Genomic DNA, 15,479 nt, shown 5'->3' on the forward strand with positions numbered 1-15,479 from the left:
AATCATAGGGGCACGCAGACTGCCCCACTGTAATGATTGGGGCACAGGTACCCCCTCAACGAATAATGATGGGGTCATAGAAACCCCCTCCCCAACTGTAATGATGGCACAGAGACTCCCCTGACTAATGATAGGGGCACGGAGACCCCCTCCCAGACTGTAATGATAGGGGCACAGAGACCCCTTTCCAGACTGTAATGATAGGGGCACGGAGACCCCCTCCCAGACTGAAATGATAGGGGCACAGAGACCCCTTTCCAGACTGTAATGATAGGGGCACGGAGACCCCCTCCCAGACTGTAATGATAGGGGCACAGAGACCCCTTTCCAGACTGTAATGATAGGGGCACGGAGACCCCCTTCCAGACTGTAATGATAGGGGAATGGAGACCCTCTACCGGACTGTAATGATAGGGGCATGTAGCCCCCCCCCCGTCCCTGACCATAATGATAGGGGCATGCAGACCCCCGCCCCCCTGATTGTAATGATAATGGAACGGAGACCCCCTCCCAGACTGTAATGATAGGTGCATGGAAGCCCCCTCCACGACTGTAATGATGGGGTCATGAAGACCCCCTACCAAACTAATGATTGGGACACGGAGACCCCTCCCGTACTGTAATGATAGGAGCAGGTAGCCCCCCCGACTGTAGTGATAGTGTTGAGGGAGGATCTAAAGTGATCCTTCACGGTTGACTCGGTGATTTCCAGATTAATCTACAGGGCGTTGCCGGCAACTGAAAATGACCAGACGGAGACTCGTGCCTCTGTGTGGGGGATCGAGCAGATCTCTGGGCCCCTGTTTATTGTCTGACTTTTCATAGTCATAGAAATTATACTTCAACCAATCAGCATAAGAACACGCTCACAGTTCTTAACCTATAAGAATACAGGAAAAACTTAACCCATGAGGATACAGGAAAAATGGAAACTACAGATATGGTCATGTCTTTTTGGCATAGAAAAACATATTTAACAGATGCCTCAGTCTTGTATAGCGATACCCCCACGAGTCTCTTATCTGGCTCACTCGAGTTAGAATACTCAAGGTCTTTATACCAATTATGAACCATAGACTAGCTGAATAACAAAATGTTATCTTCGTGAGAAACAGGACAGAATTATTTCATAGCAGCTGTAACCTTCTACCTAAGTAAATAACAGAATTTATCTTTAACCAACAACAAAATGGAGTCAAAGCACAAAATGGAGAATCTTTCATAATTTGTTCCTTCACATTCCCCCCTAGATAAATTTTGTTAACTAATGTCCAGCATCAGAGGTACTATCCCAAGCTATAAGCTCGAGGGGTACTGGTCTTCACATGACTGGTGCCATGTTACCAGCCATGGCTGTTGCGGCGTACCCGTCCCCCCTGTATACTAGAATTTATGAATAACAATTATTGATAACAGTAGTTGGGATCTTTTGAAGATAGCCATGCGCTTGGCTTCAACATCTTCATCAGGTAACTTTGTAAAATCGGTGTAGAGAAGAGCAGGGGTGGCGCTTTTGGTTTCATCATTAGTTGTCTTAGTGCAGAATTTCCTAATACATACAAAAACTTGTTTTTTGGTATATTTCTGTATTACATACATGACAAGGATAAAGGCAGCGATATGTAACAAACTTTGTAAGATTCCAGCTATCCAGCCGCAAGTCCCTCAAACCAATTGGCTGGATTAAGAAAGGAGAAGGTGTCTGCCCACCAACTGTCCTTATTACGGTCATTGTCTTTATCATATTAATCTCTGAGTCTTTGAATATCTTCTAACTTATGGGAATACTGGCAGCCATCTTAAATACAGTTAAATTTGCATTAGCAAACATAAGGGGAAAAACTTATTGTTTCACAGCATAAGAATATATAAAAGTACAAAAGAGTATAAAGATATATATATATATTTTCAACTTGACAATCCCCCCTAAACACTAAGTTTTTCCCTAAAAAGAAAGATCCTTCGAGACTGTCCATGTGATGGGGAAAGGGGAGGTGGATTTCTTCATCCAGACACCTCAGAAGCTCTCCCCTTGTGAGAGGCCTCCAGGCAGCTGAACCCTTCACTAGCTTCACATGGAGTTCTCCTACTGTCCCTAAACTAAATCTCTTAGCATCATCTGAGAGTAAAGGGTATTGTCTAACTTCTTGAGGGGGACGTACTTGGGGATCTCCCCTGGATCAGTGCCATCATACTCTGTCGAGTCTACTTCTTGGTTGAGGAAGGTGCCAGTCGGAGTTGCCTCAGTGATAACCTTTTTATACAGGGGAATAACAACAGAGGATTATCGATCCAACTACAAGAAGGGCAATCAGTACCAGACAAGCTTGTTGAAAGAATCCTTTGAGCCCACCCAACCAGCCGGAAAAGAAAGATGTGTCTACTCCAACATTAGTTTTTAATTCTGCTGCTAACCCATTTATCTTTTTAAGGGCTATCATGGTCTTTCCATTTACCCCAGAGTTCTGAGGGATATAGGTACAACATTCCTCTCCCACCATCCCACAGACTCCTCCTTTCTCAGCTAAGATCATATCAAGGGCTAGTCGGTTTTGGAGGGTCATTCTAGTGTTAGGGCTCAACTCCTCAACTATACCTTCGAAAGCATCACAGGTAAAATTGACAAACCTTTGTTCACTGTAATATATGTAATTGATCCCATCAACATTTTTATTAATCTACACCTGTGGGATTATAGAAGCAAAGCTAGCATAGATCTAGTTCTGGGCTTTAAATTGGTCAGGCACCCCCCTTGGCACTCCAATGCCATCGACATATATCAATGGATTTTCTTCATAACTCATATGGAGCTGATCGAGACCTCCTCTTTCTGGTATATTCATCAGGTGTCTCCGGATCCCAAGGTAAAATCTTGAACTGCATAGCTAGTTTAACAAGGGTACATTGACCTGTCCAGGCATTAGGCAACCTAGGACTGAGCTTACCATCTCCACACAACCAAGAAATGTCGTACATATACTGTGTATGATTAGCTAGCAAGTCAGTATCCAGGGAACTGTTCTCTTTACAGAAACCTGTCTCGAAGACCCCTACTGGTGTACCTGTAGTGTCGTGGGAATTAAAGCAGGTATAATTATCAGCTAATACGGTTATCCCCCCTGGGACCTTTAAGGTACCGTCACACATAGCGACGCTGCAGCGATACCGACAACGATCCGGATCGCTGCAGCATCGCTGTTTGGTCGCTGGAGAGCTGTCACACAGACAGCTCTCCAGCGACCAACGATCCCGAGGTCCCCGGTAACCAGGGTAAACATCGGGTAACTAAGCGCAGGGCCACGCTTAGTAACCCGATGTTTACCCTGGTTACCATCCTAAAAAGTAAAAAAACAAACGCTACATACTTACCTACAGCCGTCTGTCCTCGGCGCTCTGCTTCTCTGGTCTGGCTGTGAGCGCCGGGCAGCCAGAAAGCAGAGCGGTGACGTCACCGCTCTGCATTCCGGCTGACCGACGCTCACAGCCAGAGCAGGAGGAGAGCAGAGCACAGCGCTGGAGGACAGACGGCTGTAGGTAAGTATGTAGTGTTTGTTTTTTTACTTTTAGGATGGTAACCAGGGTAAACATCGGGTTACTAAGCGCGGCCCTGCGCTTAGTTACCCGATGTTTACCCTGGTTACCAGCGAAGACATCGCTGAATCGGTGTCACACACGCCGATTCAGCGATGTCTACGGGGAGTCCAGCGACGAAATAAAGTTCTGGACTTTCTTCCCCGACCAGCGATCTCCCAGCAGGGGCCTGATCGCTGCTGCCTGTCACACTGGACGATATCGCTAGCGAGGACGCTGCAACGTCACGGATCGCTAGCGATATCGTCTAGTGTGACAGAACCTTTAGTTTAGGTGCTTCATGAATTAGTGGGACATAATCTGAGCAATCAGTGGGCTTTAAACCCTTCAACAGATTCATAACACAGGCAGTGGTATTAAGTATATCCAATATATCCCCAAATTTGATCATCTGGATAATCTGTGGCCCTAAGCAATTTATCCCACATTTGTGTAATCATAGGGTAAATGAAAATAGAACTGACAATTTTATTGGCTATACCCATCTGTACTATTAATCTTTTATGATATTGTACAAACTTATTATTCAAGGATGTTGTGGAATTTAGGCTGTCCCATTCGGTTATCAATATTATTAAATGGAAATACGAAAAACCAAAACATCATGTCCCCTTATTTGCCACTAGTCTGTTTGACCAGCTTGCACTGGGATACGTGGATCCACGAAGGCCTTCCTTCCAGCTTTACTGACATAGGAGTAATGAAGAGGACTTGGTAGGAACCGTCATACAAGGGTTCTAGTCCGTGTTTTCTGACATAGCTTTTCACGACCATAAAACCACCAGGCTTCAAATTGTGACAAGTGTCGGTTTCTGCTGAATCTGGAAGGAAAGAAGAAACTAAAACATGGGTGTTAGCAACATTTTTACTAAGCTGAATAACATATTGAACAGCACGGACAGTTTCTTCTGATAACTACTGAGACTGGAAATTTGTAACTGAGGGCCTAGCACCAAACAATATCTCATATGGGGACAGGCCATGTTTTGCAATAGGGGTAGTACGAATATATAAGAGCCCTGGCCATGGAGCCGTAGTCTCCTGCATCATTTTGGTCAATTGTCCCTTCAATGTGCCGTTCAGCCTCTTAACTTTCCCACTAGATTGTGGATGGTACGGAGTATGGAGCGCTACAGTGGATCCAAGCATTGTCAGAACCTCCTGATACACATGAGAAGGAAAGTCCGGGTCTTGGTCACTTTCAACAACTTCTGGAACACCATATCTGCATATAACTTCCATCACCAGTTTCTTTGCTGTGGTCTTTGCAGTCACGTTGGTAACGGGGAATGCTTCTGGCCAATTGGAGAACATATCGACAACCACCAGACAATATTCATACCTTCAGACTTAGGCAACGTGATGAGGTCCACCTGGAGCCTTTGGAAAGGATAGTCGGGCTTAGCAAGGTGCTTCGGGGTTACACGTTGAAGTTGACCGGGATTGCAGGTCTGACAGATACCTCGATGTGTGGGCCCATGCGCCCAAGTGGCAATAGCAGGGTACATCCGCTTAGGGAGACACACAAGTTGGTCCTTTTTCCAGCGACCATTGTCCATACGTGCTCCATCAGCTTCCACTGCTTCACTTCTTCCTTTGGAAACATTCTCTGCATCGTCATTAAGTGGTCTCGCGGGGTCCGGCAGAAAACCTCAGTCTGGCATAGATCATCAGGTTCCTGTAGATTCAGTGTTTCTTGTAACTGTTTACGCTGATAGCTGGTATGGGCGGTTCAACGGGTAGAAGAGCAGCAGCTTTTGCTTGCATATTCGCAAAGGTGTTACCAACAGTCTGTGGACTGTTCCATAGTACCATGCTCCTTAACTTTGATAATGGCCACCTGGGTAGGTAATTTGATTGAGTCCATAAGGGTTTTAACAGCTTCAGCATTCTTCACTGGAGTCCCGGCAGTAGTAACAAACCCTCGATTGGCCCATAGGGCTCTGAAATCATGAGCAATACCAAATGCATACTGTGAGTCCGTGTATATATTAGCCCGCCTGTCTTTGGCCAGAACACATGCAGTAGACAGATCCTGATGTTCTGCTTCTTGTCCTGACAGGGAGGGAGGGAGTGCAGCTCCGTGCACTACAGTGTCTTCCGTAGTAACAGCTTATCCGGTGTGGAATCTGCCAAAATCATCACCATATCTTGAACCGTCTTTCAGGGCATTGTAGAGAGGTTGCATTATGCGGGATGCGTCCGGTATTCACTGACAACAATAAGTACATAGTCCAAGAAAACGCTGGAGCGCAGTCTCATCTTTTGGAAATGGAAGGGAGCTGACGGCTATTTTTCTTTCTTCTGTGAGGTGTCTGGCACCCTGAAGGAGACAGTGACCCAAAAATATCACTTGACCAAGGCAGAACCGAAGTTTCGAGGCCGAAACCCGACAGTTCAGATCTGCCAGATACTTGCGAAAACTAACAGTGGCAACAATGGCTTCCTGCTCTGTCTGTGCACACAACAAAAGATTATCCACATACTGAAGCAACGTGACATAGGCATATTCTAACTGACAGGGTTAAAGACACTCGCCCATATTTTTTTTTGCAAACTGATTGAGAAAGGGCGTGTAGGATACACATCTCATTATATTCATCTGCATAGGGGTTACATAACGTAAGGACCATCCGACCATCATCTTGGCTCACCAACTCTCTAGGTCTGCTCAGGTGCACTTATACGTCCATCATATTATCTTTGTCTGTAAAATGGGAAAGGTTTGTTCTCAGGGTCAGCCAATTATTTTAGCATAGCTAGCTAGTCAGAGGGCTTCCAGGGATAATACTCCTGTATCTGTCTTGTCTTGGTCTGAGAATTAACGTGGCGAGGGAGATTTCCAGACACAGGGTTAAAATGAATATTGGAGTATGAGACTGGATTTGTGTAAGGGAGGGGGGCTGGAGCTGAAGTCTTCTGCTTGGGCCACTGATAAGGAACCAGCTGCGACCTTGTTCCTGGGGTGGGGGCTAGAGTTGGAGTGGAGATCGCTGTGGCTACTGGTTTAACCTTTGCCTTTCCTGCTGATGCAGAACGGGCTAAGTTCTTCTGGAAACTTTGTACTACTTTTTTTTTTCAATGCATCGTCCAGAATGGAAGTCTCAGTATCGGGTTTCATTGACATTATTGCCTCTTTCAATTCAGATTTAAGGCCGGACATCAAAGCTACTGCAAAAAAGTGTGAATGGGCTTTATTATACAGTGAAAACCCCAAATCTTTAAGTACTACCATAAGACGCCCATAGAACTTCTCGGCAGTCTCCCCCTTGTCCTGTGTGACATCTGTGAGGGAGGTAGCGTGGTCCGCTCGTCTATCTTGTGCCCAAACCTTTAAAGCATTACAGAAATCAACATCACTCTCATAGGTTCCCCCTCAATAATTGGAAAATACCCCTCCCCAGCCTTCACATGGAGTAAGTGTAACAGATCTCTCCAGGGAGTGGAATAAATCTCTCGATTCGCTGCTATTTGTCTATAGAAAACCATGGGGGATATTTCTGAATCGGGTAACTAAAGTAGGAGGGGGTGGATACTCATAACCACTAGCAATACTAAGCATACCAGGGACTGGTGCTGGCGGTGGCTGATAATAAGTGCCGTCAGCGTTTAGCAAGGGAAAGGTGGGGGCTACAACTCCGGGTCTTCTTGATTCACAATTGTAACAGACCTGTCTCCACTGAGAATTAGTAACTCCGCATACATCACAAATCCACCCGGCAGGATCATAGGGTGGGGGCGCACTGAGTTTTGGCAACCCAGAATGTATTGGTGCTTTGGGATTGAGGGGCACGGAGCTTACAGTCGGGAGGAGAGGCTTGATTTCCTGGGGAGGGACCATATCTAACAGGGAGCCCCCCTGTTTCAGATTATTATTTTTTAATTATTTGGCTTTCTAACACATTACCCTCAATCACTTTCTCAATTCCTTCCTGCACCACAAAACATTCAGCCACTTTCTCAGTCTTTGTCATAGTAGTAGACAGTTTCCCTTTTTCAACGTAACAAAAACAAATCCAAATTCACTTTCTCTGTTAATCCTTAATTTGCTATATATCAACCACTCAACTTGAAGCAGATAAATCTTTTACCAATCTTTTAATTACACTGATAACCAAACTATCATACAAGTTCCTTCTAAAACAAGACACCATATTTTACTTTAAACTTACAATAATTCTTACTACACAAGGAGAGGATGCAGCGACTCGCCCCCTCCATACCAGAAACACGGAACAGATAAGAATTTACAGCATTCCTCAGCACAGAAAGCAGAAAGACACAGCACAGATGTTTGACCCCTCCCATCGGATATTTTGGAAATCTATACACAGAAACAGAACACAGCAGTTCTCAGACTTAATTAATTTCTACAAAACCTTCATCACACAATTCATATGCCAGAACACCTTAGAAAAACCAATGATTGAGAATATTTTCCTCATCTTTGGGCTAACAGTATCAGATTCAACACACAAATTCAAAGTCTTCTCTTACTTCCATGGAAAATGATTCTCCTTTAGAGCTAAATATCCTTACCTAGTTGTGCACAATACCGAGAGGCCTTTACGGTTTGTTCCACTGGGTCTCTCTGTCCCCCGCTGGGACAACCCAAAAACGCGGTACTCAGTGAAAGGAGGAGGGAGTCTTAAACTTCCCTCCGAATACCTCTGGATATATATACTGTATACTTCTATATATTCCTGAGTTACGTATCCTACCCAATCTTCGATCACCTCACCGCGCCTGATTCTAACAATGATCAGGAATTCAGGATATTTTGACTATAAAGAGAATTACATCACTGGTCAATCCAGGGTGTCCGTCCCTTATGAGGTACGGTTCGAGCACTGGGCTCCCAACGTAACTACACCTCTATATGATTCCACCCAAAAATCACCCACCATCGGGGACAAACCTCAGATCCTCTTTGCAGCAACAAATACAGGAAAACCACACCAAACGGTCAGTCTGGACAGTATAACTGCCAACTTACCGTGGTTGTTGTGGGGGATGATCAGTCCCAATTTTCCAGTGCCCGTGTCCGCTCCGAGGGTCCTTTGTCTGGTTGTCCTCCGGGGGGCAGAGGCGTTCCTGGTTGGGGCCCCACGTTGGGCGCCAAGCTGTTGAGGGAGGATCTAAAGTGATCCTTCACGGTTGACTCAGTGATTTCCAGATTAATCTACAGGGCGTTGCCGGCAACTGAAAATGACCAGACGGAGACTCGTGCCTCTGTGTGGGGGATCGAGCAGATCTCTGGGCCCCTGTTTATTGTCTGACTTTTCATAGTCATAGAAATTATACTTCAACCAATCAGCATAAGAACACGTTCACAGTTCTTAACCTATAAGAATACAGGAAAAACTTAACCCATGAGGATACAGGAAAAATGGAAACTACAGATATGGTCATGTCTTTTTGGCATAGAAAAACATATTTAACAGATGCCTCAGTCTTGTATAGCGATACCCCCACGAGTCTCTTATCTGGCTCACTCGAGTTAGAATACTCAAGGTCTTTATACCAATTATGAACCATAGACTAGCTGAATAACAAAATGTTATCTTCGTGAGAAACAGGACAGAATTATTTCATAGCAGCTGTAACCTTCTAACTAAGTAAATAACAGAATTTATCTTTAACCAACAACAAAATGGAGTCAAAGCACAAAATGGAGAATCTTTCATAATTTGTTCCTTCACAATAGGGGCACGGAGACCCCCCTCCTTAACTGTAGTGAGAGGGGTACAGAGACCTCCCCGACTGTAAAGTTAGGGGCACGGAGACCCCCTCCTGATCTGTGATGATAGTGGTACGAAGACCCCCTTCCTGACTGTAGTGATAGGGGTACGGAGACCTCCCCCACTGTAATAGGGGCATGGAGACCCTCTATTGGACTGTAATCATTGTGGCATGGAGACCCCCTCCCTGACTAATGATGGGGCACGGAGACCCCCGACTGTAATGGGGGGACATAGACCCCCCAATTGTAATGATGGGGCTTGGAGACTCACGATCCACCCCACTGTAATGATAGGGGCATGGAAATCCCCTCCAGGACTGTAATGATGGGGGTACGAAGACCCCCTACCAAACTGTAATAATTGGAGCACGGAGACCCCCTCCCCGACTGTAATGATAGGGGCACTTAGCCCCCCCTTCCCAAATGTAGTGAGAGGGGTACAGACACCTCCCCGACTATAATGTTAGGGGCACAGAGACCTCCCTGACTGTAATAGAGGCACAGAGACTCACTTATGCCATAATAAGAGGTGTGGAGACCCCCCTCCCCCTGTGTTCCAGCCATGGAAATATCAAACCTCCCCATAATAGAACCTCTGAGACCCGGTAACAGATACCTACTGAAATGGCGCCTCAGCTACGGATACCCCTGTAAAAGAGCTTCAGTACCAGTCGACCCCATAACTCAGCCCTAGAAACCTCATCAGCGTGTCATCCAGGCGTCCACTATCGGCACCACCAGACGTAGCTCATTCATAAATGCACCACAACAGTGTATCAGTCTCAGACTCCTCCAGAGTCCCGTAACAATGCGTAATTAGCTACAGCTGCAGACCCCCGTAACACTGTCAGCTATAGAAACCCCCATAACCGTGCCTTAGCCACAACAAATCCCCTCCCCCATAGCATTGTACTTTCCACAGATCCCCTCCCCATATCATTGTGCTGTCCACAGATCCCCTCCCCCATAGCATTGTGCTGTCCACAGATCCTCTCCCCCATAGCATTGTGCTTTCCACAGATCCCCTCCCCCATAGCATTGTGCTGACCACAGATCCCCTCCCCCATATCATTGTGCTGTCCACAGATCCTCTCCCATATAGCATTGTGCTTTCCACAATCCCCTCCCCCATAGCATTGTGCTGACCACAGATCCCCTCCCCATAGTATTGTGCTGTCCACAGATCTCCTTCCCCATAGCATTGTGCTTTCCACAGATCCCCTCCCCCATAGCATTGTGCTTTCCACAGATCCCCTCCCCCATAGCATTGTGCTTTCCACAGATCCCCTCCCCCATAGCATTGTGCTGACCACAGATCCCCTCCCCATAGTATTGTGCTGACCACAGATCCCCTCCCCATAGTATTGTGCTGACCACAGATCCCCTCCCCTATAGCATTGTGCTGTCCAAAGATCCCCTCCTCCACCCACAGCATTGTGCTGGACACATTCCTTTTCACAGAGCATTGTGCGATCCACAGATCCCCCCTCCCATACACATAGCATTGTGCTATTCATACATCCCCTCTCCCTATAGCATTGTGCTGTCCACAGATTCCCTCTCCCCATAGCATTGTGCTGTCATATTTCCCTCCCCATAGCATTGTGCTCTCCAAAAATCCCCTCCCCATAGCATTGTGCTGTCCCCTCTCCCATAGTATTATGCTGTCACAGATCCCCACCTCATAGCATTGTGCTCTCACAGATCCCCTCCCCCATAGCACTGTGCTGCCTACAGATCCCCTCCCCATAGCATTGTGCTGTCACAGATCCCCTCCCCCATAGCATTGTGCTGCCTACAGATCCCCTCTTCATAGCATTGTGCTGTCACAGATCCCCTCCCCCGTAGCATTGTGCTGTCACAGATCCCCTCCCCATAGCATTGTGCTGTCACAGATCCCCTCCCCCATAGCACTGTGCTGCCTACAGATCCCCTCCCCATAGCATTGTGCTGTCACAGATCCCCTCCCCCATAGCATTGTGCTGCCTACAGATCCCCTCTTCATAGCATTGTGCTGTCACAGATCCCCTCCCCCATAGCATTGTGCTGTCACAGATCCCCTCCTCCATAGCATTGTGCTGTCACAGATCCCTTCCCCATAGCATTGTGCTGTCACAGATCCCCTTCCCCATAGCATTGTGCTGTCACAGATCCCCTCCCCCATAGCATTGTGCTGTCACAGATCCCCTCCCCCATAGCATTGTGCTGTCACAGATCCCCTCTACCATAGCATTGTGTTGTCAGATCCCCTCTCCACATAGCATTGTGCTGTCCAAAGATCCCTTCCCCCATAGCATTGTGCTGTCCACAGATTCCCTCCCCCATAGCATTGTGCTGTCTACAGATCCCCTCCCTCATAGCATTGTGCTGTCCACAGATCCCCTCTACCATAGCATTGTGTTGTCTGCAGATCCCCTCCCCCATAGCATTGTGCTGTCCACAGATCCCCTCCATAGCATTGTGCTGTCCACAGATCCCCTCTCCCCATAGGATTGTGCTGTCTACAGATCCCCTCCCTCCATAGCATTGTGCTGTCCACAGATCCCCTCTCCCATAGCATTGTGCTGTCTACAGATCCCCTCCCCCCATAGCATTGTGCTGTCACAGATCCCCTCTCTCCATAGCATTGTGCTGTCCACAGATCCCCTCTCCCATAGCATTGTGCTGTCTACAGATCCCCTCCCTCCATAGCATTGTGCTGTCTACAGATCCCCACCCCCATAGCATTATGCTGTCCACAGATCCCCTCTCCCCATAGCATTGTGCTATCCACAGATCCCCTCCCCCCATAGCACTGCGCTCCACAGATCCCCCCCACACACATAGCATTGTGCTGTCCATGGATATTCCCATACCATCATGTCATCCAGAGATCCCCAATAACTATCACCCACGTGTCCAGAGGTCCTGCACCCGGGGCAAAGGATCAGTGCGGCGCCCCCCAAATCCCCCCCCCCAACCAACCCCTGGACAGTGTGGGGGCACAGAGCTGGACAGTATGGGGGCACAGAGCTGGACAGTATAGGGGCACAGAGCTGGACAGTATGGGGGCACAGAGCTGGACAGTATGGGGGCACAGAGCTGGACAGTATGGGGGCACAGAGCTGGACAGTATGGGGGCACAGAGCTGGACAGTATGGGCCATAATGTCCAGATTTGTGCCCCCATACTGTCCAGATCTGTGCCCCCATACTGTCTAGATTTGTGCCCCCATATGTCCAGATCTGTGCCCCCATTCTGTCCAGATTTGTGCCCCCATACTATCCAGATTTGTGCCCCCATACTATCCAGATATGTGCCCCCTATGGGGGGCCCTATGGGGGCACAGATCTGGGCAGTATGAGGGCACAAATCTGGACATATAAGGGCACAAATCTGGACAGTACGGCCTATACTGTCCAGATCTGTGCCCCCATAACATAATGTCCAGATTTGTGCCCCCCATACTGTCCTGATTTGTTGTGCCCCCTTAATGTCCTGAAACACATCCGCATTCCCCCCATATCATGATATGTTCCCTCAGACCAGTCTTTCATCCACCTGCCCCCTTGGCTAAGGCTTTGCTTCACAGTGACAGTCGTCAGACTCACATTCTCACAACAGTCTGGAGTCTGACAGTCTCATGAGACAGAGTCACAGACATAGATACCCATTTTGCGTTGTTGGCTGTTGCCCCTGCCCTGGCCGCTGCTCCCTCCCCCTCCCCCTATCATGCAGGCAGGCTTTTCGGTGACTCGTTGGTGTCTTTAAACTAACTTCAGCTCCACCCGGTCCCCGCGGTCGCGGTCTTTAGCACTGACTTACCACTGGCACCGAAGACGTCACCGTCCACTCCAACCACACCTACACACAGTGAGTTATTGACAGTTGACTACACACGCCACGCGACACCCGAACTGAGTCACCGGCGCTGCGGCGCAACGACACGAAGCAGAAGCGGCGGCAGCCTGTCACACGCTCAGAGTGACAGAGTCAGACTGTGACGTCAGCCGCTGCTGGCGCTTCCCTGATGCGGAAGTGCCAGCGGCGGTCTCAGCGGTTGTCAGGGGCACTGAAGGAAGGGACTCGCTTGTCTCAGGCAAGCAAGCGAACCGGAACCGGCGGCGGGTACTAGCGCAGCACACAGCATGGGATTATCTCACTGTGGGGGGCGGGCGCCGGGCAGCAGAATGCCGCCGACGAGCCTGGCTTTGACAGCACACAGCCGCAATGCCGCATCACATCAGGGGGTGGCCGGGCGGCCCTGCTGGCGCCCCCCTGTCAGCTGCGCCCGGGGCACATGCCCCGGCTGCCCCCCCCTGGATACGCCACTGCACGTGTCCCCCATAAGTGTGTCATCCACTTATCTCCCATAACAATGTTTCATTTACAGATTACCTGTGACAGTGTTGCCCCCCAGTCCCTCCATAAGTTATGTAAATATTCCTCATAAGTGTATCCTCTACAGATCGTCTGTCACCAGCTGAACCCAATTATATATTTCCCATGACAATGTCATCCACAGATTCCCCATAAGTGTGTCCTCCTGCATTTCCCCCATAAGTGTCTCCTATATATCACCGCATAAGGCTGCCGTCACACAAGCAGTATTTGGTCAGTATTTTACATCAGTATTTGTAGCCAAAACCAGACATGGAACAAATAGAGGAAAAGTATAATAGAAACATATGCACCACTTCTGCATTTATCACCCACTCCTGGTTTTGGCTACAAATACTGATGTAAAATACTGACCAAATACTGACAGTGTGACGGCAGCCTAACAGTGAGTTTTCCACCTATTTTCATACTTTGTTTTTTCCTCTTCCCCTCTTACAAGATCCATAACTTTCTTTTTCGTCGTCAGGGCATTTTTTTTTGCGCGACAAGTTGTACTTTTGAATCACACCATTGATGTAATGTAAGTGGGGTAAAATGGTGAAAAACAAAACAAAATTCCACTTTTGTGTGTTTGGATTTATTTGTTTGGGCGTTTTCTGTGCGTACGATTACAGCGATATCAAACGTATACAATGGTTTTTATATTTTACTGTTTTTAATTTTTCTTTTTTTTTTTTTACTTTGTAAAATAAATAAAGAGGTTTGTTTTGTTTTTTTTGTGTCCCTCCAAAAGGTTTATGTTTTATGTGTTGAGGTGACATCTTTATTGGGCAACATACAACTTTTCAATCACTCTTTATTCCATTTTCTGGAGTGATTCCCCCCCTTTTACAGTGGGTTAAATGATTTCAGATTTTGAAAAATGTGGACTTTTGGGGATGTAATCTGAACTTTTAGGCATTTTATTGTTTTATCTGTTTTTTGGGTACCTCTCTAGGGGACGTGAACCGACTATTGTTATACTGCAATTGTAGAAAGTCATGCTCTTATCGATCACATTTGTTAATAGTTTGGCTGAAATACGGGTGAGTAAATGAAGAGAGAAAATCATGTACCAGCCTATGCCCATTTGTATGGGTGAAACAAAAAAATAATTCATTAAATTAATTTTTTAACAGAGCCTGGTACATTGAATGGTTGAGTTTGAGCCACAAGAAAGGATGGAAATAGGACGTCCATTGAGTGTTAAAAGAATGGACACATGGATTTGTTAAAAAGCAATATCCAAAGAACACATAGTTTAGATGCACTAAGGCTGAGGCTTTTTGCTTTCGTTTGTGATCAATACTTCGTTAAAAAAATAAAGTTAAATGTTTTTCATTTTAGTCCTAATATCAACGACGCCACATCTACATGGAAACCACTTTTCTCGCATTCTCTAACTTGACCACTAGATGTCACTGAACAAACAAAATGGGCCATTTATGAAGTTATAGAACTAATAGGGTATGTGCACACCGTGCGGATTTTGCTGCGGATCCGCAGCAGTTTCCCATGAGTTTACAGTTCAATGTAAACCTATGGGAAACCAAAAACGCTGTGCACATGCTGCGGAAAAAACCGCGCGGAAACGCAGCGGTTTACATTCCGCAGCATGTCACTTCTTTCAGCGGATTCCGCAGCGGTTTTACAGCTGCCCCTATGGAAAACCGCAGTTGGAAAACCACAGAAAAACCGCGGTAAATCTGCAATAAATTTGCAGCAAAAACGCAGCTTTTTTGCCCTGCAGATTTATCAAATCTGCTGCGGAAAAATCCGCAGTGGC

This window comes from Ranitomeya imitator, chromosome 5 (assembly GCF_032444005.1).
Source record: "Ranitomeya imitator isolate aRanImi1 chromosome 5, aRanImi1.pri, whole genome shotgun sequence".
Taxonomy (NCBI): Eukaryota; Metazoa; Chordata; class Amphibia; order Anura; family Dendrobatidae; genus Ranitomeya; species Ranitomeya imitator.